Source organism: Protopterus annectens, chromosome 2.part1, assembly GCF_019279795.1.
Source record: "Protopterus annectens isolate FY-2018-M chromosome 2.part1, PAN1.0, whole genome shotgun sequence".
Lineage (NCBI taxonomy): Eukaryota > Metazoa > Chordata > Ceratodontiformes > Protopteridae > Protopterus > Protopterus annectens.
This window is the reverse complement of record NC_056729.1, coordinates 461,501,380-461,528,544: the sequence shown is the minus strand read 5'-3', so window position 1 is coordinate 461,528,544 and position 27,165 is coordinate 461,501,380.

The following is a 27,165-nucleotide window of genomic DNA, read 5'->3' as shown; positions in this document are numbered from 1 at the left end:
TGGGACACATGGCCTATAGTAGGGACATGTGTGAAACATCACCCTTATACAGTGCAACAACAGTGTATATACCAGTATTACAATGGCAACTGGTACAGATCTACACTATGGCATAACATAATACTGTGGTCTACATTATGAGCTAGGACTAGGCTGTTACAAGTGGTGTTCAGTGTATGGGACACTGCAAACTGACACACATGTGTAGGCCATACTTGTCAAGCATCTGCAAAAAGGCTGAAGGTGGGGAGAGTGTGTCAGCATGACACACCAGTGCACTGCAGCAGGGATCCTAAAGATGTTAAGAATGGCTGTATCTGCACACAGTCAGGTTCAGGAACTGTGACAGATGTAACCCTACTCCCACAGCAATAGTGAGGCAGTGTGTGAATACCAAGTGATGTGCACATGAGTAGACCTTGCAATCATGCAGAGTTGGGGAACATGTGTAGGCCAGACTGACCATATACTGGCAAATGCAGATAGCCCATGCTTGTATACCCCTGCCAGGAATAGTGATTGCTGTAGTACACATAACAATAGGTGCAACAAACCATCATGATAAGGCTGTGCACACATATGCACCCACAGAGTGTATGCATTGCGGTCAGCATCTGCACACCTAACATATTTCTTAGGCATTGCATGTGAATGTACAGGACATATGTCACATATCAGGCTCATGTACTGTTAATATATGCAGTGATGTGCTCCTATGGCAAATCATATCAATAAGGGTGTGTACACCCCCCCATAGCCATGGTACAGTCTGACGGTTGTCAGTGTAATAGTATTGGATTGGTCATACATCCATTGCTGATGTTGAGATCTGTAAACCAGATATCAGGCATTCACAAATTACATATGTCCACATATCATCCCAGGTATGTGTTGCTGAAACACATAGGGGCTGTGAGCATTAGAGAAGACATAACTGACACAGTAATACACATTCAGCAATGGTTTGTACACCTGTGAGGTTTGGTGTACAGTAGATGGCAGGGTGCAGAACAGGTGCATAGCAATACTGTGTTCATAGGTGCAGTGTTTTTCAGGGGAAGGTGCATCACCTACTAACACAGCTCATGTATCACACACATGTATATTGTTGCTAGCATGGATTGACTATAGCTGCACTGCATGTTGTTGAGTATCATATGTTATGCATGTTGACAGATGGGTAATGGGAGGACTGTGTGTACTATCTTTGTGCAACCTCACCCGTGTGTGTGTGTGTGTGTGTGTGTGTGTGTGTGTGTGTGTGTGTGTGTGTGTGTGTGTGTGTAGGGGGGGTATTTTGTCTGTAAGTGCAACCTGGTGAAGTGGAGGGGGGGTTGATGCATGTAGGATGGGTATGTGCATGTGTGTGTGTTTGTGTGGGTGTCCATGTTTGCACATGTGTGATTGTGGGGTTGTTCATATGGCAGTACTTCCCTTTGGGATTTTGCAGTACATGGACATGGACTGACACATGAGACATCAGGAATACTTGTCTGATACGTAATCACAGGACAGCTGATAGTATAATAAAGTCCATAGCATGGAACATGCAATGGGAGGAAAAGTAGACACCAGGTATACCCTTAATATCACAATCAGCAGAGAGGTGAATGACTAACCATGTATGCAGCACTACAGATGCATTAAGGAATTACTAGACAACACCATATATTACTGTTGTCCACATGATAGGTTGATTGAGCAGCAGATCTGGCATGTACTGAGCAATACTTACACATGACACTCCAGTGCATGACATTATGGAGTGAACGTAGTAGCCCCTAACATATAGGGGCCATGCTCACAATGTCCGGACATACACAGGGTGAACAATGGATGACAGCAGTGAGGCCATGTAAATCCTACTCCACTCAAGTCAAAGAGGTAATGGAGTAACAGGTCTTGTGTCATGATCACTCATCTAGGCAATTAGAGGAATGAAACATTAATGAGTAATATTAATGAGTGTATGTTGCTACCTCATAGCAAGAGGTTCTTTGGTTCGTTCCTCAGCTGGGGTGCCTTCTGTGCAGAGTCTGCATGTCCTCCCTGTGGTCGCATGGGTTTCCTCCCACATCCCAAAGACATGCCGTAGGTGAATTGGACACTCTAAATTGGCCCTAGGTGTGAGTGTGTGCATGTGTGAGTGTGTGCAGGTGTGTGCCTTCTGTGGAAGGTTGGGCGCCGGGCTGGCAACTCAACACAGTAAAACTCCACTGCTAATCATGAGCGGACAGGTGATCCGCTGTGGCAACCCCTAACCGGGAATAGCCAAAAGAAGAAGAAGATTAATGAGTGTATGTTACCAAGTGTGATGCAGGATGGGGAACTTATGTGAATAAATATGGGACTGTCTGTAAAATCAGAGACAGGTAGGTATTAAGGTGGAATGTGTGTGTGTGTGTGTGTGTGTGTGTGTGTGTGTGTGTGTGTGTGTGTGTGTGTGTGTGTGTGTGTGTGTGTTTGTACTGTTAAGCAATGCTGTACAGGTCTTAAAGTGCATTTCTTGTTTTCCCCCGCAGGTGGTGAGGAGGGTCAGAGTCCCTCCTGCATGCAATCTGATGTTGGTGTCCATACAGATACCTAAGATGATGATAGTACTGTTGAGGCACAGGCGGGGTTGTCAGGGACAGAAACTATGTCATCGTTTGACATCCTCCTTTTAGTCACCCCAACCCCGCACACAGTTACAGTGCCTATACATACCCCATCACCAGTGGCCATAGCAGAGGGACATTTGGTGGTTGGTTGCAGTGCACAGGAGAGTGTGGTATCTATGCCTACTGTGTTTGGTCACAGCAGGTATAGCCAGATGTCCAGCAGGGCACCACATAGGCAGATGTACCAGGGTGCTCATGGTAGGGCCACTGGTCATCATGCCCTTGGCAGAAGTACCACAACTGGCACCACCAGGCTCATGTTTCAGACTGTCATGGGGGCTCAGGAATGTAAGGAACTGTACACCAGACAGGGCCTGAGGCTGCAGAGGGCTGTTCTCACACCTGCAAGTGACAACTTCAATGAACTGTCTGGTGCCCTCCGTGATTATACCGAGGTCATGGATAGATGGTTGTGTGAGATGGTAGGCCTCATCGACCATGGTTTGTCTGTGCTTGAACATGTGGTGAGAGTGTGATGATGGCAGTATGGACATAGGCCAGAGTCACCAACAGCTGGCAGTTGGCATGGACATGCTAGGACACCAAGGTGCTCCCATGGTGGCAGTACCAGCCCCAGCACTGCAGGGGGGGTGCTTTCCACACCATACCACAGCAGGCCACATGGATGTGGCCCTGGCTAGCCCCAGGAGGGACCTGGTTCCAGTGGACATCTGTCATCATTAGGGGAGAGTAGCACATCGAGGCCTTTACCTGGATGTGCCCATGGAATTCCTGGCAGGCACACTCCGCATGTCCCTGTCCGGAGGCGGTGAACTGAACACCCTGCCAGGTATGGTCTGCAGCTGCAGACCATACCTGGCAGGGTGTTCAGTTCACCACCAGGTATAGTCTGCAGCTGTCCAAGAAACACCTGTATAGGGCAGCCACATGGCAAAACTGTGTACATGCATACCCACATACTATACGAACACACCTAAGGCAACCCCATACCTACACACACCACATCACCACACCCATTTCAAATAATTACACCCCTCACCCACACACATGGTGTCAAACGTATGGCTCACCCTCGGTCTCTGGCAAACCAACAACATACCCTGTGCATATGATGATACCTGTGCCATATCCATATCATCCATATCATCGATGCAGGGACAGGCTAATATGGTTCTGATGCACACGGTGACTGTACTAGAGTGTACCAATGTACTGCAGTGTAACATGTTGTCAGGTGTAATGTTTAATGCAAACATGTCAGGTAGTGTAGCTGTTCAGCCATGATGCATTGTAGCTGTTAGTAACACTGAGTGATTGTGGTCTCCATAATGTTATCCATTTGTGTCATAGGTGTAGATGTGTCAGCAGGAGGATGGTCTGCAGTCATATTCCACAAGGGGTATGGCACTGTGGTGATACCATGGTTGTGACATATCCTGGGTACAGTTGAACACATGTTACAGATTTGTATAACAGTTATTGCCTGTACCACATGGACAGGTGACCCGCTGGGACATATATAATCAGCAACCTGATATAGACCTATCCACATACATGCACACTCTTATTTGGAAACACTGGGACTAGACCCCTACCTAGGTATGTAGTGCTACTGAAGTGTGTGGCTTTCATTGCACACACCACACAGCATTTAGGGTGAGGTGTGTTCCAAGTTACATGCTACATGCAGAACATCACCATACAGGTACAGTATGGTAATGGGGATGTAATGGTTGCATATGGACAATACATAGTGTGACATACCATCATATACACATTAACAGACATATAACAGGCAGACACAGATCTGAGAGAGCTGGGCCTATATGTGCCAACTTGTCAGTGTATCCAATGTGTTCATAGGTTCATAGGTTCATACTAGGCTATCTGCCCTGGGGCAATTATAAGCCTAGCCCGATTCTGTATGGCTTACGCCACCCCTTGATTTGAGTATACTGTGCCCTTTTTTAAGGTTTAGTTTACTGTGCCTCTGTCTAATAGTGACATGGGAGTAATCCCTGGGACAAACCTACGATCCCCCATCCACTTATCGAGATTCTTCTTGAAGAGATTCAGTGAGGTGCTCTGCCTCACATGAACTGGAATTCTATTTCAGAGCGAAGGGAGCCTCTGGGTTATGAACATGTCCCTCCAGCAAGTTCTATTTATTTCTGTGCTGAGGTTCAAGTCCCTGAAGCGTGTGGCTCTAAGGGATTTAGATTTACTGAGGTGGAGCATGTCCATTAATTCTGGATTTGACATAGCTTTGTATGTCAGGCATAGATCGCCTCGAAGTAGGCGGTATGCAACTGAGTAAAGCTGGAGTTTTTTTAACCGAGCAGTATATGGCATCTGTTTGAGACCCTTGATCCTCTTGGTGAGATACTTTTGGGGTCTTTCTAATTGCTGCAGGTGTCGGGTAAGGGGCATTGTATTCTATGATGGGCCTGATGAGGGATGAATAAAGGGGCACGATTACCTCTCTTGATCTAGATGTGAAACCCTTCATGATGAGGTGGGCTATGTAGAAGGTCTTTCTAACCACTTTGGCAATGTGGTTTTCAAAGGAGAGATTGCTATCAACTTGGGTCCCCAGGTCCCTAATAACTTTCTCTGTACTTAATGGGTTTCTGCCTATGTGGTAATTTGTGGGCACATTGTTTTTGCCAAAGGGTATGACTATACATTTTTTGGCATTTAGCTTTAAACCATGGTGCTTGCACCAGTTATGTGTCTCTGTGAGACCTTTTTGAAGGATGTTTGTGTCAGCTGGAGAGTTGATTATGGCGCCCAGTTTGCAGTCGCTCATAACCTGGTGAGCCATAGTCCTCCCACGTTTGCCTGTACCTCAGAAAAGTATATACCGAACAAGAGTGGTCCCAGGACAGAACCCTGTGGGATGCCACTTGTGACCGGTTTCGAGTCTGACATGGCTCCAGCAACTCTCACTCTGTGGGTTCTGTCTTTGAGCCAGTTTGCACCCATCTTGTGACATAGGGTTTATATTTAAGCTGGATAGCTTATCTATGATGCCCGAGTGGGTATTGTGTCAAATGCCTTTGCAAGGTCCAGATAGGCTGTGTGGACTACCTTCCCTTCATCTATGGCTTTGGTGACTGTTTCAAAGAAGTCAACCAGGTTCAAAAGGCAGGATCTGCCCTTGACAAAGCCGAACTGGGTAGGATCTAGTGTCTGTAGGTCCCCAATGTCTTTGTTTATGAGCTCCATGATGATCCTCTCCATAGCCTTGCAGACTAAGCTAGTCAGGCTTATGGGGCAATAGTTTCCAGGGTCTGTAGATGCTCCACCTTTGTGGAGTGGGACCACTGTTGCTGTACGCCATTCTGTGGGTACATATCCTGTAGTAAGGCTGAGATTGTATAGCTGTTTTATTTGAGGGATTAGTTCCTCTTGTAGTTCATATAGGACGCAACCTGGGACACCATCTGGTACCATGGAAGCAGTGTTTTTTGCTTTGGAGAGGGCAGCCTTCACCTGAGCATCTGAGATGTTTGGGAGGCAGCCCTCTGCCGGGACAGATATTTGCTCTTTTAGGGGGGAGGGGGGGGGAAGTTTGCACTGAACCTGTCTGCCAGGATATTGGAGATGTCTGTGGGTTCAATGTATTTTTTGTCATTTAGAATCAACTCAGAACAAGTCTGGGAGTTGCATCCCAGGTTTCTAACATAACAGAAAAAAGCCTTATGATTGTCTTTGGTGTCCTGTGCAATTTTTCTCTCGAAGCTGGCCTTGGAGGATTTTATGAGGGATCGTAATTTTTTGCTAGTACTGATCAGAGATGCCTTCCCTATTAGGGATTTTGCTCTATCATGTAGTAGCTTCCTCCTTCTGTTGTACAGTTTATTTATGGCAGGGGTCCACCAGACTGGACGGCTGCCTTTGGATGATTGGGTCTTAGTTTTGTTTGGGATAGCATGATCCATGCATTCCTGGAGATGTCCGTAGAATGCATTTATATAGGATTCTGCAGTTTGGGGTGTAGTTTCCACTGGCCCTGGGGCCTTGAAGGATTCAACTTCGGTTTTGAGAAGTGAGAAGTTCGCTTTTGAGAAGTTTTTCACTGTGGTTTTCTGGGCTGGGGGTGGGGTCGGGATGTGGACATCCAGTGAAATTAATTTATGGTCTGATCTTACCAATGAGGGATATACTTCTGGTGTGGAGCATAGAGTCCTCATGTTGGTAATGATCAGGTCTAGTATGTTGCCCCTCTTGTGGGAGTGGTGACTAGTTGTTCCATAGCATTTGAGTTTATAATTTCCAGGAATCTTTGGGCTAAGGTGCTGGGGCTTGAGTAGTGCTTCCAGTCAATGTTTGGGTAGTTGAAGTCACCCAGTATAATGGTGTTCGGAGAGATCTTCATGTTCTCCAATGTTTTCAGGAAAGCCGAATGGGATTCCTGACTTTGAGAGGGTAGTCTGTAGGATGCTATAAACTGAAAAGCAGTCTTGCCCACTGTTAGTTGCACATGGATGGTCTCCGATACTTCGTGCAATGCCACTAACCTGGAGGTGTGGATATCCTTGATAAATATGGAAACTCCCCCTCCTTTTGTGGTTCGGTCTAGGTTTTGGGGCCGAAAAGCATGATATGAGGTATAGCCTAGTAGTGCTGGGGTGCTCTCTGGAGCCTTGAACCAGGTTTCTGTCACTGCACAGATATCGATGTTCTCCATACTGAGGAGAGCTTCGAGTGCATGTATCTTGAGGTTAAGACTTCTGGCGTTTAGCAGCATTACCCTTAGTTTCTTGTTCCTTGTGCTGTCTATGGGGGTGGGTTTGACTTTTGAGCCTTGACTAAAAAGGCACTATGGGGTGGCAAGAGCCTTTGCCAATATCTGAAAGCCCAGTGGTGACAGGTGCAAGCCGTCCTAAGCGAAACAACGTGGCTTGTCGAGCATGTCATCCCAGGCTGACAGACACTGGATCCCCTTTGAATGACACCAAAATTTTAGCCAATTGTTAAAATCAATCATTTTGTCTTTGTACTGTGGCATCATTCTAGGTGAGGGTAAGATGCTGCTCAAGGTCAGGGTCATACCAGCCTGGGCTACATGATCAGAGAGCTCCTCTATGTCTCTTTTCATGTAGTCCAGGGAGGTACATCTCAGGTCATTCACACCAGCATGTACAATGACTGAGTCATATTTGTATTTGCTTTGGAATGACATGAGTGCTTGCTTTATGTGGCAGATCCTAGCACCCGACAGGCAGCTCACTGTGACCTTCTCTTTATTCAGCCTGGTGAGCGGGACGTCAGTGTGTCTGACAATAGAGTCACCTATAACAAGAGTATCAGGTGTGTTATTCAGCCTTAAGGGCTGTGGCTGCTTGGCACACTGACTTTGTGGGTTATGTGTTGTGTGTGTTTTGTTTTGAGGTAGTGTTTGCTTGGATGTCTGCTTTGGAGGTCTCTGTTGCTTAGGTAGATTTTTATTTAGAGCATCCGAGTATGTTTTTGTGTATTTATGTGTTTGGTTTGCTGATGTGGTGGGACTATGTGATACTGGAATTTTGTTGTGTGAGGTTACCTTCTCCTCCTGACTGGTTACACCAGTTTTGAGATGAGGGAGCTCAGCCTCCAGTTTGGCTAAATAGTTGCATCTCTCACATATATTTGAACCTGTTTGGAGGAGGAGAGGGTTGTCCGTACATGAGACAGTTGTAACATTGCCTCAAAATTCCCAGATTCACCAGCTGGACTGGAGGAAACCATTGACTGACCTTTGGACATGCTAGAGTAATAGGGAAACTGAATTTAAAACGGACCAATAGAGGACAGGGTAATCGTAGAGAGTATAAGAGTAAGTAGTGCTTATGGTTTAATAGTGCTAACTTGTAGGATTACTTAATTGGACCAGTGAAGGGCCTTAGAATGAGAATATGGTGTTTAAATTGAGAGATAGAGCAGTTCTAAGGGAAAAAGTGAAGAGCAGACTTTGTGGAGCCAGGCATAGTTTAAACCCAATTAGGCGGTGCTGCCCTTTGTTGCGCTATGCTCAAAAACACGCAAAACAGCGCAAAAGAGGGTTTTAAGAGAGGAAGATGAAGGAGTTTTGGAATTGACCCAGAATGGCCAATAAAACTACAGTTTCAAGTCAGTAACCACTCCCACAGGGGCAGGCAGGCTGCTCAATGTTTTTCACTGCCACTGATCAACAGAGAGACTTTCCTTTAGCCCAAGCAAAAAATGGCCTCACAGAAACTTACAAACAGTTCAAGAACAGCAAGCCTGTAACCAAACTTTTTTAAATCTCAGAAAAGTGGGAAAAAAGCAAGATTTTTTTTTTGTTTTTTTGTTTTTTCAGAGGTAGCAGAGGTTAACAAGTATCAGCAAGTTATAACAGTGCAGTAAATGACCCCGCACAAGAGTGCTAGGCCAAAGACAGATAAAATGCAAGTTTTGAGAAAAAAACAATTTTAAAAATAAGTGCAAACAGGAAATTCAGTAAACAGCTCTAGGTTGTGCTCTAAATACAGTTACTAATGCAGAAATCAAATTTAACAAGCCAGAAAATGCTCAAAATAGGTGGCTATGCAGAAAAACTTAGCAAATAAACCAAGGAAAAATACTTAAAGTCTCAAAAGTGGCTCCTTTCTTCTCTCAGCATTTTCTCCTCTTGGTGGGTGCTTCATCAACAGCCAACAAGCCTGAAAAGACGCCAAAACCATGAGGCAACCAGGTTTTAAGAGAGGAAGATGATGGAGTTTTGGAATTGACCCAGAATGGCCAATAAAACTACAGTTTCAAGTCAGTAACCACTCCCACAGGGGCAGGCAGGCTGCTCAATGTTTTTCACTGCCACTGATCAACAGAAAGACTTTCCTTTAGCCCAAGCAAAAAATGGCCTCACAGAAACTTACAAACAGTTCAACTGAACTTTTTTAAATCTCAGAAAAGTGGGAAAAAAGCAAGACTTTTTTTTGTTTGTTTTTTCAGAGATAGCAGAGGTTAACAAGTATCAGCAAGTTATAACAGTGCAGTAAATGACCCCACACAAGAGTGCTAGGCCAAAGACAGATAAAATTCAAGTTTTGAGAAAAAAACGATTTTAAAAATAAGTGCAAACAGGAAATTCAGTAAACAGCTCTAGGTTGTGCTCTAAATACAGTTACTAATGCAGAAATCAAATTTAACAAGCCAGAAAATGCTCAAAATAGGTGGCTATGCAGAAAAACTTAGCAAATAAACAGATTAAAAATACTTAAAGTCTCAAAAGTGGCTCCTTTCTTCTCTCAGCATTTTCTCCTCTTGGTGGGTGCTTCACCAACAGCCAACAAGCCTGAAAAGACGCCAAAACCATGAGGCAACCAGGTTTTAAGAGAGGAAGAAGAAGGAGTTTTGGAATTGACCCAAAATGGCCAATAAAACTACAGTTTCAAGTCAGTAAACACTCCCACAGGGGCAGGCAGACTGCTCAATGTTTTTCACTGCCACTGATCAGCAGAGAGACTTTCCTTTAGCCCAAGCAAAAAATGGCCTCACAGAAACTTACAAACAGTTCAAGAACAGCAAGCTTGTAACTGAACTTTTTTAAATCTCAGAAAAGTGGAGAGGTTACAGGTAGATTGCACACAGCACATACATAACTGGGCTGGATTGTGGTATCAGTTCCCTGTATGGTTGATGGTGACAGTGGTCACCATACAGTGGTACATGGTACATATGCCGGGTGTACCATGGTGTAATGACAGTGTACACAGCGCCCACATCCCACAGTGGATATTGTACTCATTGGAACCCAAGATGACACTCTGACATACTCACCATCACACATTGGTCACAGCTCCGATACAACCCATTATATATCCCAACAATGGTACTACAGGGATATGCATCTAATGCACATGCCACAGGCATAGTAGGGTGTTGCATTGTCATGCCTCACCTATGGGCAGCAGCAACACTATCCATACTACTGTGTGGCAATGTGTATTGTAATAGGAGTATGTGGCCTCAGAATGCTGTACCCTACAGATATACAGACATGCACACATACACACACTTGTCAGAACTCAATGGGTATCCCATGACTATCGACCCACTTGTACAACACTGTTGTGCTGCTACTGCAAAGATCATGTAGCCATTAGGGAGAGGAGTGTAACAGGGCACATGTAATGTCTGATACAGTAGCAGCCACATCTTACTATGGCAATGGGTGTTGCAGTGGTTGTGAAGGCCTTCATGGTATTCCCAACTACAGGTGTACTAACACACAGACACTTCTAGCCTCAGTAATGTACATGTGCATATCTGTCAGTACTGGGCTGCATCACTGCAGGTGGTCATAGGTGTGCACCTCGCTATTGTCCATGGAGAGCTGGGTCATGTAGAGGATGTGTGTACAGTGGTATCATGCCACCTGCCATGTACCAGCAGGCAATCTATCGACCCTCAGGGTGAGTGACATGCATCAGCCAATCCTCTGGGTGCCTCCTGCAAATGGCCACTAAGGTGATCCAGCTGACATGTATGCAACATGTATTACAACACATGGTTAGTGTCTGTGATAAAGACCTGTACCTAAGCATGTTCTGTTGACTGTGTTAGTGTAGTGCATGTACCTGTGGCATGTGTTGCATATAGGGTGTTGTCTCCTATATGTGCCAGTTGTAACACAGCTGGGCAGACATGTCAGTGTCATTCAAGCATAGGTTGCCTGTACATATCCAAGCTGGATGCCTGCCATCTCCACATCTGTACAGGGACTGACAGACATCAGCTTGGCAAGCAGCTATGCAGTAGGATGAATGTGTCAACAGATAGATGTCTGACAACAATATGTATGCCGTTACTACATGTTGGAAGCCCTCACTGACATGTGCTGTACAGACGGTAGTCTACAGTTACTTTCCACATGTCAGATTATTATCCAGTAGGGGATATATACTGTGACACAGCTCACACACCAGAAATGTGACAGTGAGGCCTCAGAGTCCAGCTATGCCCACAGGTGTGGTTGTTGTCATTACTACATTTTGCACTCTACTCTTGCCTGGGAACGCACTGTCAACAATAGTACCGCCATGATACACTACATGCCAGTGTGACAGCATGTAACCTGGGTTACTACCCTTGTATGTAACACATCCACATGGATAACAGTGCAGTACATGACTTATATAATTGCATGTTCCAGACATGACACTCACACCCCTTGCTACTGTAATGACAGCACATAGACGCATGTATTGTACATGTCATTACATACACTTATTACAGATGTCATTACCTTGCTATGTTATCAGACTGGGATGTGAGCACTGGTTACCAGAGCTGAGCCATGCTTAGCAGATGTCAGCATCACTGCAATATAACAGCTAAGCAGATTTGCACACTAATACGTGAATCCTACATGGTGTAAGCACCTGTATGTTTAACTGTAGCTTAGCACTGCTTAGCTTCATTCAAACCCACACAAACACGCTTAAAGCTGTTCAAAACTGCCTTAACCACTCTGTATCTGACAGCCTTTGTTCTGCCCAACAACAAAATACACAGCCCTTGAACCCAGCACCCTGTACACTACAGTCACAACAGTTAACCACTACACCATGACAGCTGTGAAGACAGTTGTTGTTTTTCCAATATATCTGTCACTACACATATTGAATAGTATTGAACAATTGCTTTGACTCCCACAATTGTGTATTACTTGTTATTAATATTACTGCTGCATCACATATGTTGTTATATCTAAATATACACATATCAGGTACATACAGTGAGATACATCTGGAAAGGTATGCACAACTGTGATGTTTACACATGACATGAATATGGATATGTACATATACATATGTAGATATATGTCTACATGTACATACAAATATATATTCATACATATGTATCTCTACACATCTGTATAGTGCATCATATATATGGCCATTTGTAGATCTGTGTGTGTGTGTGTGTGTGTGTGTGTGTGTGTGTGTGTGTGTGTGTGTGTGTGTGTGTGTGTGTGTGTGTGTGTGTATACATACATATATATATATATATATATATATATATATGTATATATATATATATACATATACATATATATATACATATATATATATATATATATATATATATATATATATATATATATATATATATATATATATATATATATATATATATATATATATATATATATATATAGATATGTATGTATGTAGATATATATGTATGCATATCCTATGTGTACAGATATACCTATATATGTTGCTATATATGTAGATATATATAACTATATGTGCATACATATCTAATCAGATATACCTATTTATGTCGATATATATGTAGATATCCATAACAATATGTGCATATATATCTATATATCTGTATATGTGTAGACATATATTGCTGTGTATATGTATATATTTGAGTGTTTTACATATATATATATATATATATATATATATATATATATATATACATACACACACACACACACACACACACACACACACACACACACACACACACACACACACATATATGTTTACCATGTGTCCAGAACATGGAGTGGAGTCCTTAACAGACATGTTGTGTGTGGGAGGTCACATCTGCTTTTGACATGTATGCCATTGGCTACTGACAGACATTCTAAGGACATCATAGAGTATCACTGATAGCACAGTAATGATCCTGTGGACTATAGCACAGATATGACCAATATATGTAGGCAGTTCGGCACTCTGTGGTCATTCCAGAGGTGTACATAAATCCCCTTCATGCGAGACATGTGGACCATGCCTCACAATGTGGATGTTAATAGGGATGTACATGGGTATATCCCGTAAATACTGGACTACATATGCCCACACAGTTTATGCATTCACACACGCCAGTCTGTCCTGACACATAATACCTGGTAGTGCAGAGTTCACATGGCCACATACTACCCAGTAGTTAGTGACATACATCTGTATAGAATCCCACTGCTTTGTCAGTAATGCACAACAGTTATGGTGGCCTGGCAGCAGTATTTCTTGCAAATAACTGGACATAGCATGCTGGGTAATTACACTAGGCTGCTAGGCATGTCACAAATCACTGTGCAAACTACAGGCAGACTGCCACAACACTGGACTACATTTTGTATGGGGAAATACATATGTACCTGCAAATATAGCAGGCTCTACATGCATGTCACAGCACAGAGTAACAGACACCTGTGAGAAAGTGCATACCCACAACCAGTGTGAACATTGCCACATATGGTACGCAAGCTTAATATGATACTCTATGGACTGCTTGATAAACACCATCCTCATATGTGCCACTTACAAACTAACTCTACATACACTGTGTCATGACACAGTGTGGTCTGATGCCTGTCTGTGGTATGGGATATGTGAGTCTGGCCCTACAGACATGTGAGCCAATAGGGTACCATACACTGGAGCAACATGTAACATCAGATAGAGCAGGAGCAAGAACAATGGCATCTACCACAGTCTGTGCACAGCCCAATGTATGTATGCACAATACACATACTGTCAACAATCACCATAAGTACACAGACCCCAGTACTGTGCACACAACCACAGAATGCCCAGGTTATGTCCTCAGAAATAGCCCCTACTATACATAACATGTCTAGCAGTCTGATATCTGACTGGCTTATCAGGTATGATGTCAATAAATAATGGTGTACAGAACATATGCACCTCTTACTGCATGACATATATACAAAGGTTGACAGACTTGTGGCTGGAGCTACAAACACTGGGCCAATATTGGAATGTTGCTGTGATAACCTCATACATTTACTGTTGTACCAGGGTTTGTTGTGACATATGTCCTATGAAGAATATGAAGTCAGTAACTCTCATGGCTGTCACCATGTACTGACTACAGTCCTCACACTATGCTTCTGCAGTTCTCAGATAGGTGTTCTGTGAGTAACACAAGAAACAAAAGGCTCCACACACTGCCCAGTCGGCAGATAACCCTACAGATGGGTGTTTCTTCAAACACATTACACTATCATGAGAGGTATTAAATTGTGTAGACCAGCCATAACCACACACAACTTGTTAAACTGACATTACTCCAAATTCAGAAGAGCAATACTTACATTCTGTAGTCATGTCTGGCACATCTCCTTCCTGTCTGTTGGCCTGTTTCCACAGTGTATGTCATTAGAGGTAAATCCCAATACCATCGGTGATGCTGTTTGCCAAACACCAAAGTGAGGTCCTGCTCACAGTGAATGAAAAGGCCCAACACCAACATGATGTTCCTAGACATTGGAGTGTGCTTCCATGCAATTGGCTATGGAAATGTTACCACAGCTGTTCCACATGAAATCGGTTAGAGGGGGACTGCAATTCATGCTGAGGCCATCAGCTGATCGTGAGCATCACTTACAAAACACAAGCTGTTGCCTAAGCAAAGCAGGTGTAGTTCTCCACATCCACCAGAGAGGGAGTGAGAGAGACACACATAGACAAAGTAAGCCAGGGAGGGGGGTGGGATAGTAAAACCTAAGCATGTTTGTGTCACACACCTACCAGTACAGGGTTTCAATCCCCTGAATGACTATGTATTGCTATCAGATGTCTATGTAGTTATTGCATGCACCACATAGCTTACATGTTGGGGAGCTTTCCAAAGGTATATCTGATGGTGACTGACATCTGCAACAGTGATATAGTAGTGATAAAGTAGGTGTCATACATGTGCCTGTCCACATGAACAGGTGTCAACTTCAACACACCCACACTCTCTCAGGGAGTCATGAACATTGGCAAAGTTGGCAGGGTCAAGAATATACTTCCTAATTAGCTAGTTTGCCACAATACAGTAATGACAGGTATCACATGCACCACAGGGATTATCCAGATGATAAAAGGGGCAAAAGGTACGTGAAGGTGTCTGACATCAGACAGCATGCTTTAGTAGGCCAATGGGAGTTGTAGTGAGTGTGAATGTGGTCAAAAGCATCATACTCCACACACATAGACACAGGGTGCCAGTACTGTCATGCATGGGTGAATTGCTTCACAGGTGTGTAGTGGTTGACTGTGCCAGAAGGCTGTACATGTCTAGGTGAAGGGTATACCTTGGCCTCAAGCCACATGATAATGGTCTGCAGTGTGGCTCAGTTGTGTAGTGTCTGGATTGGCCCACACAGGTGGGTATTGTATTCACCATCCAGTCACCTGGGTTACTATTGAGTGTGGCCAGTGCTGTGCAATGCTTGCCATGTATGTGTTCTATAGTCCATGATATGGATGGTGTCTGGGATGTGCACATGTCCCACATGCATGTTCAGTGACATGTGAAACTGTACTTGGGGTGTCTGGCCCATGTTGTGTACACAGATTATTATCATCAGATGTGCCAGTTCTGGCCTCATGTGGTGGGAACTGGTAATGAACAGCAGGTTTACCCTGCACTTACATTGATAGCATGATACAGGTATTCCCTGATGTCAGTGGCATCTGTCCATACAGGGCATGGGCAAGGTATGTCCTTTGTGAGTCACATTTGATGGCACCACAGTTGTTGCAGGCATCCAGTGGGGAACATAGTGAATAAGCACTGTATACAATTATTTGCCTATTGTAGGGATGGGACAGGGTGCCATGCCCTCTGTAGTCTACTTCACACCATGGTTACTATCTGTGGGCAATATGCAGGGTACTACCAACAAAGTGGTTATTGCCTAGGCAAGTGTGTTTGTGTATGAGACATGGGTTGAGAGTGTTTTCTGGGTAATACAAGGGTTGCTTACTTTTTTCGCCAGGCCTTGATGTCACATGTAGGGGTACGGATTGGCACCCCAGCCTCTCGGCTGTTTGACATCTGTTATCCTTGTAAGGTGGACTTTGTGACATATAATACGCCCACCATTTAAGACATTTGCAAAATTTGCTCTACAATGAGTCTAGTTGTTAAACACTCACAGCCACCTCCACACAGGATACAAATTACAAACACAGACACACACACAGTTGCCATGTCTGGGATTAGAACTCTTACCTAACTAGGTTATCACACTACAGCTTTATGCAGTTATAGGATGCGCCATGGAGATTACTGGAGTGCTCCTTCCCCAAAGGTGTATTTTGAGGTGAATGACATCAGTAGGCTTGCCAAAGAAGGGCAATGGAGGTTGTATTGACTGTGAATGGCCTCAAAGGCATTGCTCCCTACACAAACAAACACACACAGAGACATCCACACTTGCCATGTCTGGGAATAGGACCCCTACCAAACTACTATATCACACTACAGCATTATGCTGTTATAGGATGCATCACAGAGATTACAGGACTACTCCTTCCCCAAAGGTATATTTCACTGGGAATGACATCAGCAGGCTTGACAAAGAGGGGCAATGGATGTTTTATTGACTGTGAATGCCCTCAAAAGCATTGCTGCCTACACAGACAAACAAACACACAAGCCATGTCGGGAATAGAACCCCTAACGAAATAGTATATCACACTATAGCATTACACTTTTATAGGATGCACCACAGAGATTAGTGGACTACTCCTTCCCCAAAGGTGTATTTCACAGGGAATGACATCAGCAGGCTTGCCAAAGAAGGGCAATGGAGATTGTATTGACTGTAAATGGCCTCAAAAGCATTGCTCCCTACACAGGCAAACAAACACAAAAACATCCACACTTGCCAAGTCTGGGACTAGAACCCCTACTGAACTACTATATCACACTACAGCATTACACTGTTAAAGGACACACCACAGAGATTACTGGACTACTCCTTCCCCAAAGGTGTATTTCACTGGGAATGACATCAGCAGGCTTGCCAACGAAGGGCAATGGAGGTTGCATTGACTGTGAGTGGCCTAAAAAGCATTGTTCCCTACACAGGCATCCACACTTTCCATGTCTGGGAATAGAACTCCTACCTAACTAGTTTATCACACTGCAGCATTAAACAGTTATATGATGCACCACAGTGATTACTGGGTTAATCCTTCCCCACAGGTGTATTTCAAAGTGAATGACATCAGCAAGCTTGCCGAAGTAGGGCATTTAAATTGTAGTGAGTGTGATTAGCCTAAAAAGCATTTCTCCCTACACAGGCAAACACACACACACACACACACACACAGACACACACACACACACACACACACACACACACACACACACACACACACACACACACACACACACACACACACACACACACACACACACACACACACACACACACACACGCGCGCACACACACGCGCACACACACAATTGCCATGTCTGGAATTATAACTCCTACCTAACTACAGTATCACACTACAGCATTACACAGTTATAGGATGCATCACAGAGATTACTGGGCTACTCCTTCCCCAAAGGTGTATTTCAAAGTGAATGACATCAGCATGCTTGCCAAAATAGGGCATTTGAATTGTAGTGAGAGTTACTAGCCTAAAAAGCATTGATCCCTACAAAGAAACAGTTGCCACATCTGGGATTAGAACTCCTACCTAACTAGTTTATCACACTACAGCATTATGCAGTTACAGGATGCGACACAGAGATTACTAGGCTATCCCTTTCCCAAAGGTGCATTTCACAGTGACTGACATCAGCAGGCTTGCCATAGTAGGACTTTGTGGAGGGCAGTGTGTGTGCATGGGCCATAACCCATTAATCTAGAGGTAGACACACCACACTCGGGCACACAGAGGTTTATATTCCGCAGATAAATGTATACAACTGCTAGATGACTACTGCCTTGTACAGTCATGTTGCACAGTTCACACTAGCAGCACAGAGTCTATAATGCTGAGGGATTCCAGAGGCTAATTTCTATGGTGAGTGACATTTACACATCATGTGGTCGCAGCCATTTGGCTGTGTGCTGCATGGGACAGGGTTCATGATGGAAGGATTTTTGTCACTGTCACTCTCTTCCACACATCTATGTATGTGTACTTTTGGCATATTATAGTGTGTTGTCTTTGGCTATATGTGTGTATTCCTATCCAATGTGTGTGCAAAGCATAACTGGTGCATACTGAAGAGTGTTTGCACTAACATCTGCAACTGTCAGATATGTATGGTCCACTGTTGTTGCCAGACATGGGCTTCATTTCTTTAGGTTTGTGAGCATGCCCAGTATGACCTTTCAGTATTCTATTGTCGGACATTGCCTTCATTAAGTGTAGGAGCATGCCCAGTAAGCCCTTCTGTACTGAATCTATGGATCCATTCTAGGTAGACTGTACTCCAGTGCAGATTTTTGGGTTCTACACCTACAGCTAGCAAACTGTTTCGACAGGATATCTGTAGATCAGTTGGCAATATGGGGTCAAGGGATAGTGGGTACTGTAGGTAATTGTGTCTGTGCTGCTTCTGCTGCATGGTCATGGTGTTAACAGAGATATTCAGACTTGTATAGGGTTATACACTGTGATGTTTTATGTCCTCAAGTACTGTGAGGTAGACATTTTTGCTCGCAATAATATCATGGGGAACACAAGGTGAATGCAGCTGTGTCCAGTATTGTGGTCAAATGCCTACATATTCCTGCAAACTAATGCTATTCTGGAGGGGGACCTGCAGACACTTGCTGCTGGGTCTGTGTAACTGATTCAGCACCTTGGTACAGTGTTGGCAGAGGATCCCATACTTGTACATCCATCGATGTAACAGTATGGGCTTATCTTGCTGTGGCAATACCTCACAGCTGTACAGATTCACACAGGTTACCCAGAGGCAGGAGTCAGAAGTCAGGACATTACCCCTATTGTGGTTTATGGGCAGGTTTGTAGACACCCATTTTTGTGTTTGCAGCCAGGGATAGTATGTGCACACGGCTGTGTTTCAGACTTCACACGTTCTATGCTGCCGATGCTCCCACCTCCCTCTATTATTCTGTCCTCTTCCATACATTATGCAAACATTCTCTGATACTTTCCCTATAGTTATCACCTCATCACAAAATTGTATTTGTGTTGGTCCACAGTTCATGCAGTGGGACATGGTAAACATGTTACTGTGGTTTGTCCACATGGCCTTCCATATGGGTTCTGTGGACTGTGTTATGTTGTTATTTGGGAATCCATGACCTAACATACATTGGCAGTATGGGTGAGATGCAGGGCTTTGGCAGAGGACTGTAGGCCATTTGGTAGTGATGCAAGCCAGCTGTAGCAGGCCATTGCATTCTGTCAGTCCTACAGTACCAGACTGCTATACAGTATATTTCCCTGGGGTGACAGGGTAGGTGTGCTAGGTGTTCATGCCAATATTTTCTGACAGTATTGATCAGGTGGTGTGGATGCTGGCAGGGTGCTGCTTACAGCTAGAGATACACCTGCATGGGACCCCTGCACTGCATGCTGCATTATTTCGCTATTGCCATACAGAGGTGGGGGTCATGTTTTTTCCATTCCCAACAGCAGGGATAAGACCGGAGAGGTACCTGTGGGTGGTGGTTGGGTGAGCTGGGTGCATGTGTGCTATGGATACTACTTGCATCTGACTCACAGATATGCATGGGGCATTCCACGTATGCTGGCTTGTGCAGGGACATCAGCTGTTTCTCAACACATCATTCCTATGACCTTTGTGATCTGCGAGTGTTTGGCTAGATGACATCAGTATTCCCTACTACAAGCCCAGATAATGTGCTGCAAACTTGTATGTACAATTGCAAGGGTGTGTCCATTTCACGGTTACACATTATACACTGTCTGTCTGAGATACTTTCCCCTGTATACTGCTTGTATATCTGGGCTGACAGGCATGCCATGTCCATCTTTCAGATGGTGACACATATTACCTCCATACATTTACAATGGCTTACTGCTAGAATGTGTTATAATGGGGAGCATCGTGTTTGGCACTGCAGTTGTGAGGACTTGGCCCTGTTATCGGCAGTACTGGGCAACGGCCACCAGGTCATACCTCGCCATGCATACATACTGACGACTTTCACACAGTATGCAACACACACCAATCTAGCACACGCATACCTTCATATTGTACAAATGTTACAATTTATCCTGCTACCTTGGCCACCTCAGGTAATCTGTGCTTCACTGGTATTATACCTACACATACATGTTACTACATTTCTAAATCGGATTGGGGGGCACACCAGACTATTACTATATTTCTACATAGGATTGGGGGGGGCACACCTGACTGTTACAATGTGTCTACATTGGATTGGGGGGCACACCAGACTGTTACTACATTTCTACATAGGATTGGGGGGTACACCTGACTGTTACTATGTATCTACATTGGATTGGGGGGCACACCAGACTGTTCCTTCATTTCTACATAGGATTGGGGGGGCACACCTGACCGTTTCTACATTTCTACATAGGATTGGGGGGCACACTTGCCTGTTTCTACATAGGATTGGGGAGGCACACCTGAATGTTTCTACATTTCTACATAGGATTGAGGGGCACACCTGACTGTTTCTACATTTGTACATAGGATTAGGGGAGCACATCTGACTGTTTCTACATTTCTACATAGGATTGAGCGGGCACACCTGACTGTTTCTACATTTCTACATAGAATTGGGGGGCACACCTGACTATTTCTATATTTCTACATAGGATTGGGGGGGCACACCTGACTGTTTCTATATTTCTACATAGGATTGGGGGGTACACCTGACTGTTACAACGTGTCTACATCAGATTGGGAGGGCACACCAGACTGTTACTACATTTCTACATAGATTGGGGGGGCACACCTTACTATTATTACGTGTCTACATCGAATTGGGGGGCACACCAGACTGTTTCTACAGTTCTACATAGGATTGAGGGGGACACACCTGACTGTTTCTACATTTCTACATAGGATTGCGGGGCACACCTGACTGTTGTTTTTGTTTGTTAAAATTTCCCTGCTTGTATACACTGGTGGTGTACAGTATGTAGGAAAAAACAGAGGGAAAGGTGCATAGTTTATAGCAGTGTTCTGGGCTGGGCTGCCTTTGTAATGGGCTGATTCTGATACATTTCACCTGCCAGCTGTGGTAGTTCTCCTTAATTACCTTCCTACTACTGTTTTCCCTTCCCATTGCCTTCCTGTTTAAGCCCGGGGGTGCGCCGTGCAAACACAGTGCTTAAATGTGCACAGAGCTGCTATTTCCTGGTTTACTTTTTTGTTTTCCTTTAAAACCCGGTGCACGGTGCGCACACCTGCTTAGTGAATGTAAAGAGTGCTAGGCAGCCTCAGACACACCCCCTTGCTTAACTCTGCTAAGCTAAGGGCAAACCCAAGCCACAAGGCTCCAATCTGCTTACAATATGCCTGGCACACCCCCATATGATGTCAGCTAACTCCTAGGCTTGCACCAAGCTATTTCTCCTCTTACACTGTTGGATGCTGACTAGCACTGAAGGGAAATCTAGGATTCAATATCATTCCCCTCATTTGCATAGGATTGCCTGCTAATGCATAGTTACAGGTCCCACACTGAGCCTCCCCCTTAGCAACCACTATTCACTGGCCATGTTGTCTTCTGCCTGCCATTGAGTTTAATGGCAAAATAGGGATTTTGGTTAGAATGCTTATTTCAGGTTATTTTTTTATTTTTGACCTGATCCCGTTTGTGCTCCACTGCTCTACGCTTAAACAGCTGAAATCGGCTAAAAAAATAAAAGTTATTTTTTTAAACTGTTTTCCATGCCAATGGCCATATATTTGGCCATTGGTATGCTTTACACGTTATATACACCCTTTACTTGGAGCTGCCATGGCTCCATTTTGTAGTTTGCAGAAATGTACTCGGTTACTGACTGAGTACATTTCTACAGATTACAATAGCCCTGCACTGCCAGCTTCCTGCTTCCTGGATCACAAATTCACATACACAAAATTGTAACTCATTCGGGGTTATTTATGTTATAGGATATAACTGTCCTGTTAAAAAATGGTATATTGGGCAAACTAAACGTAAGGTAAAACTAAGAATATTAGAACATCTAGGAGATATTAGAAATTCTAGGCTGGATAGTCCTGTGGCTAGTCACTTTAGTGCAGAGCATGGGAGTTCGGTGAGAGATTTAATTTTTAGTGTTGTTGCCAGACCATATGGGATGGGGGGAGGTAAAAATAGTTTTCAACAGAGAACATGGAATCTAGGTATATTATTAATTTCAACACTCTCTTTCCCAATGGGATGAATTTAGAAATATGAATGATATTATATGTAACATTTGAATTCATAGTATTAATATGTTAAAAAATGTTTAAGTATGTTTAAATAATGAATTGGTAAAAAGAAGTTTTGTATAGGTAATTTCTGCTTTATATTGGTAGATTTGAAGTTTAGTATTTGTGGCTTTAAAATTTTGAAATATTGCTAATTGCATTTAATTAATCAATTAATGTAATTAGAAAGTGGTTCTTATAGACTTGCTTCTGAACATGTTAACTATTCCATTGAAGGCGAAGGCCGAGGTACCAGAATCAGAAATAAAATATTTTATTCTTCAGTCTATGCTGTTATTTCCGTTGTTGTGGTTTTCAGTATATTTGGACTTTTTTTACTGTTTTCTACAGTTTTGGTGTGTGTTTTTTGGTTGAAATATCATTATTACAGATAATGCTATAGTATCTTTTAACCAGACAGCATCAGGATATGTGGACTAGCAGTCAAAATACAACAATAAATTGAGACTATTGTTTAGGAACAGAAGTACCTAACTTCAAACATGGAAGTGAAGGATTTTCACGCAGAACCAGTTTACTTTTAGGCCTTTTAGATAAATCATTAGAAGTGTAGTGTTGTAACTTTTGCATTTTATTCTGGTTCCTAAATGTATCACAAAGTCCATAGTCCGATGGAATATGCTAAGGTAGTACAGGCATAATCAGCCTACACATAATGTTACATATTCTTGTTTTGCACTTTACAGACATATGACTCATGCAGCCTTAGCAACATGAGACTATGCAGATGAAAAGGGATATACTTTGTACCAGCCTTGACCATAAGCCCATGTATACTTGGCAGGTCATCCATGAATGGAAGATATGGCTTGATCAATGGATACAATTGCTTGATTCCCACAAGCCATCCTGCCATGATTACATCTTTCAGTAGTTTTTAATGTTAAGATATCCCTGCTGTGGGGTTTAATTCTTGCAATTTCTCATTTGCTGCCCGTATTTTTGATAACATCCATAAAACCTCCAAGTCTTTCTCTAGAAGAACTTCTGTGCATTCTTTTTGATAGGATCTACTGTCAGTATTTGAAATGCGCATAATTTTTCATGGATTATATTGCACTTGGAAGTCAGACATCTCTAATGCCAATAACATTATCTGCAATCTTATTTACCTGTATTAATTAGACAAGCTTTATTTATGAAACTATTGTATTGCTTATATGGTCTGGGTTGTAGCTGAGAATGACCCCATGGGCCAGTTCACTTACCAGGTTAATAAAAATAAATAAATAAACAAATAATTCTTGCAGGTGCTTTATGTAAATACTTCTTAGAAATACTTTGAAGAGACTTGCAGTTAGATTCCACAGTAATACATTTCCTACATTTTAACTAACAAGTGTCAGGCCTCTTTCTGTCAGTACAGGCAACTCAGGAATGAGAGCAAAAGTACATCAAAGAATATAAAACAGCTTCTTTGTTCATGGGGAATAAACTTCATTCCCTTCAAAACCTTTTGGAATGATGGGGGCGTGGCCAAGGATGAACACAGGATAGCAGCAGATTTCTTCAGCTCCACCAATTTCATTACACTGACAGGAATTCATTACTTAAAAAAATTAATTTTTGAAGTAATTTTCTTTCTAAATACGTTTGTTTTATATAGTTCTTGAACTATATCTAAAAAAGAAAGGAAATCTTAACAATATTCCTGTCAGAAATCACTGTGGAAATTTTCCTGTCAGTTTATCAGTCTGAAATGAGTTCCAGTAAGACAAATTCTCAAGACTCCAGCATCAAGAAAGAACTTCAGTCTCTGATAATTATAATCCAGCAACTTACTGATAAAATGGATAAAATGGATACTAAAATAGACACCTTCATAGAAGAAACTACAAAACAAATAGACCTGTTACATACAGACCTGCAACAACAGAAGAACCAGATGACAGGCATAGAAGAAGCTGTGAATGACATGGAAAATAGAATCCAAGAAGAGGAAATCAACATTGAGTTTCTGCTGAAACAAAATACACATTTACAAACAAAGCTGGATGACCTGGAAAATAGATCTAGGCGCAATAATATTAGGATTTTTGGACTGCCAGAAAATATTGAAGGTAACAATATTACTTCTTTTTTAACAACTTGGCTCCCTAAAACTTTAGACTTACCAGAAGCATTCTCTTTTGGTATCGAAAGAGCACATAGATCTATAGCTAATACTAACTCTAACAAAACATATCCTAGATCAGTTATAGTTAGATTTCTATCATCTTTTGATAAAGAGATGGTTCTTAAATCTGCTTGGGCTAAAGCTCCTGTTAAGATTAATGAGACAACTGTGCATTTTGACAATGACTATTCTTCCATGGTAATAGCTAAAAGAAAAGTTTTTCTGCCACTAATAAGGGAGCTTAAAAAAGCACAGTTTAAAACATACCTTCTGTTTCCTGCCAAGCTTAAAATCTTCCTTCCTGATGGTCCTAAGGTTTTTGATGATTTAGACGCTGCTTTACTGTTTGTCAAAGAAAAAAGGATTTTGGATAAAATAGAAGAAATGGAATGGGCTAGTTCTTCATTAAAGAGATTGGCAACTGAAGCTTCGTGGAAGACTTCAGAGAAGAAGAAGAGACTAAAAAACAAATGATTTGTTATATGTTTTTTTCTCTCTCATCATTTTAGTTCATTATTAATCTTTTTGAATATAGTTCCTGCATTTCCAGAAAGCCACAAATATTTTGGAAAAGATTTAATCAAAGTTATTCTCTATGTGCAAAGAAACGTTTTGTTTCATAACCAGTCAAAATACCTGAAGATTTCATGGCAAGCTGTAATTCAATTTGTTTCTTTCTGAAAAGAAGTAAGGTTAGTAATTTGATACATTTTTTTATCTTTACCTTTTTTTCCTTCTCCTTTTATTATTTTCTTTGTTTAAACAATGACATTCTATTTAGATTATGTAGTGGGTAAAGGGTGGGGGAGGGCAGGGAGAGAACAGTAATGAAAATATCATTAATAGAATAATAACATATTTATTCCTTGTAAAAGTTTTTATAAGTTCTTCAAATGCTATTTCTAATTATACTTTCTTGATTATACTGCTTATGCCTGTTTGTAAATAATCTGTTATGCTTTAACTAATAATAATCGGAACTAAATAAGAGTAAATAATATGTTTTATTTTTAACTCTATTAATATAAACAGTAAGTAACATTCCATTGTATATACTTCTTACAGCTTTCTCTTACATTTTTTATTTCTGCCTCACCTTTTATTTTCTACTCTTTTTCTTTTCTTTATTAATATATAGAGATGCTTTTGATTGTGTGGGCACAGTGAATAATAGGATTTGTATGAAAATTGAGTTGGGAGAAGAATGTTGAGTTTTATTGCTTGTTGGTAATTTTGGGCTTAATTTCACTTACATAGAGGCTGTAATGATCTGTGGAATACATTGTGAAGGTTTTGTCATGTTTAGATGCATTTACACTGCTAAATGAATGTTTGTCACTAGTTTTTAATGTTTCCTGCCAAAATGTTAAGAGAGACAATCTGAGATGTGGGCTGTCTCATGCACAGTGTTCATGAGTTACTTCAGAAGCTTCAGCTCACAGAATTCTCACAGAGAAACTGAAAGCAGTTAGTATAACCTTTGACATAGTTATCACACTGACACACCACAGATTCAGGAAAATACTCTATTCATAAAATATGTCAGTTATAATGTTTTGTTTCATAACCAGTCAAAATATCTGAAGATTTAATGGCAAGCTGTGATTCAATTTGTTTCTCTTTCTGAAAAGAAGTAAGAGGCTGTAATGGTCTGTGGAATACATTGTGAAGGTTTTGTCATGTTTACATGCATTTACACTACTAAATGAATGTTTGTCACTAGTTTTTAATAAGTTTCCCACCAAAATGTTAAGAGAGACAATCTGAGATGTGGGCTGTCTCATGCACAGTGTCCAGGAACTACTTCAAAAGCTTCATCTCACAGAATTCTCACAGAGAAACTGAAAGCAGTTAGTATAACCTTTGACATAGTTATCACACTGACACACCACAGATTCAGGAAAAATACTCTATTCATAAAATATGCCAGTTATAATGAGTCTAAACGATGTAGTTTCTTGTAGTAAGTAAATGTCTTATTTTAGAAGGCATAGAAAATGAAACATTTATTTAAATGTTTTTGAAAATCTACTTAACAGCAGCATAATAATCTGTGTTAAAAATTTGTGTTCCAAACATATACTTTACTATAACTCATTTAATTCATCTGATTGACAAGCATAAATAATCTTATAACTCTATTCTGGAAGAAATGTCATGTGATATATTTTAAAGCAGTAGGTTAGCATGATTGTAAAATCTGGTTACTAAAATGTGTTT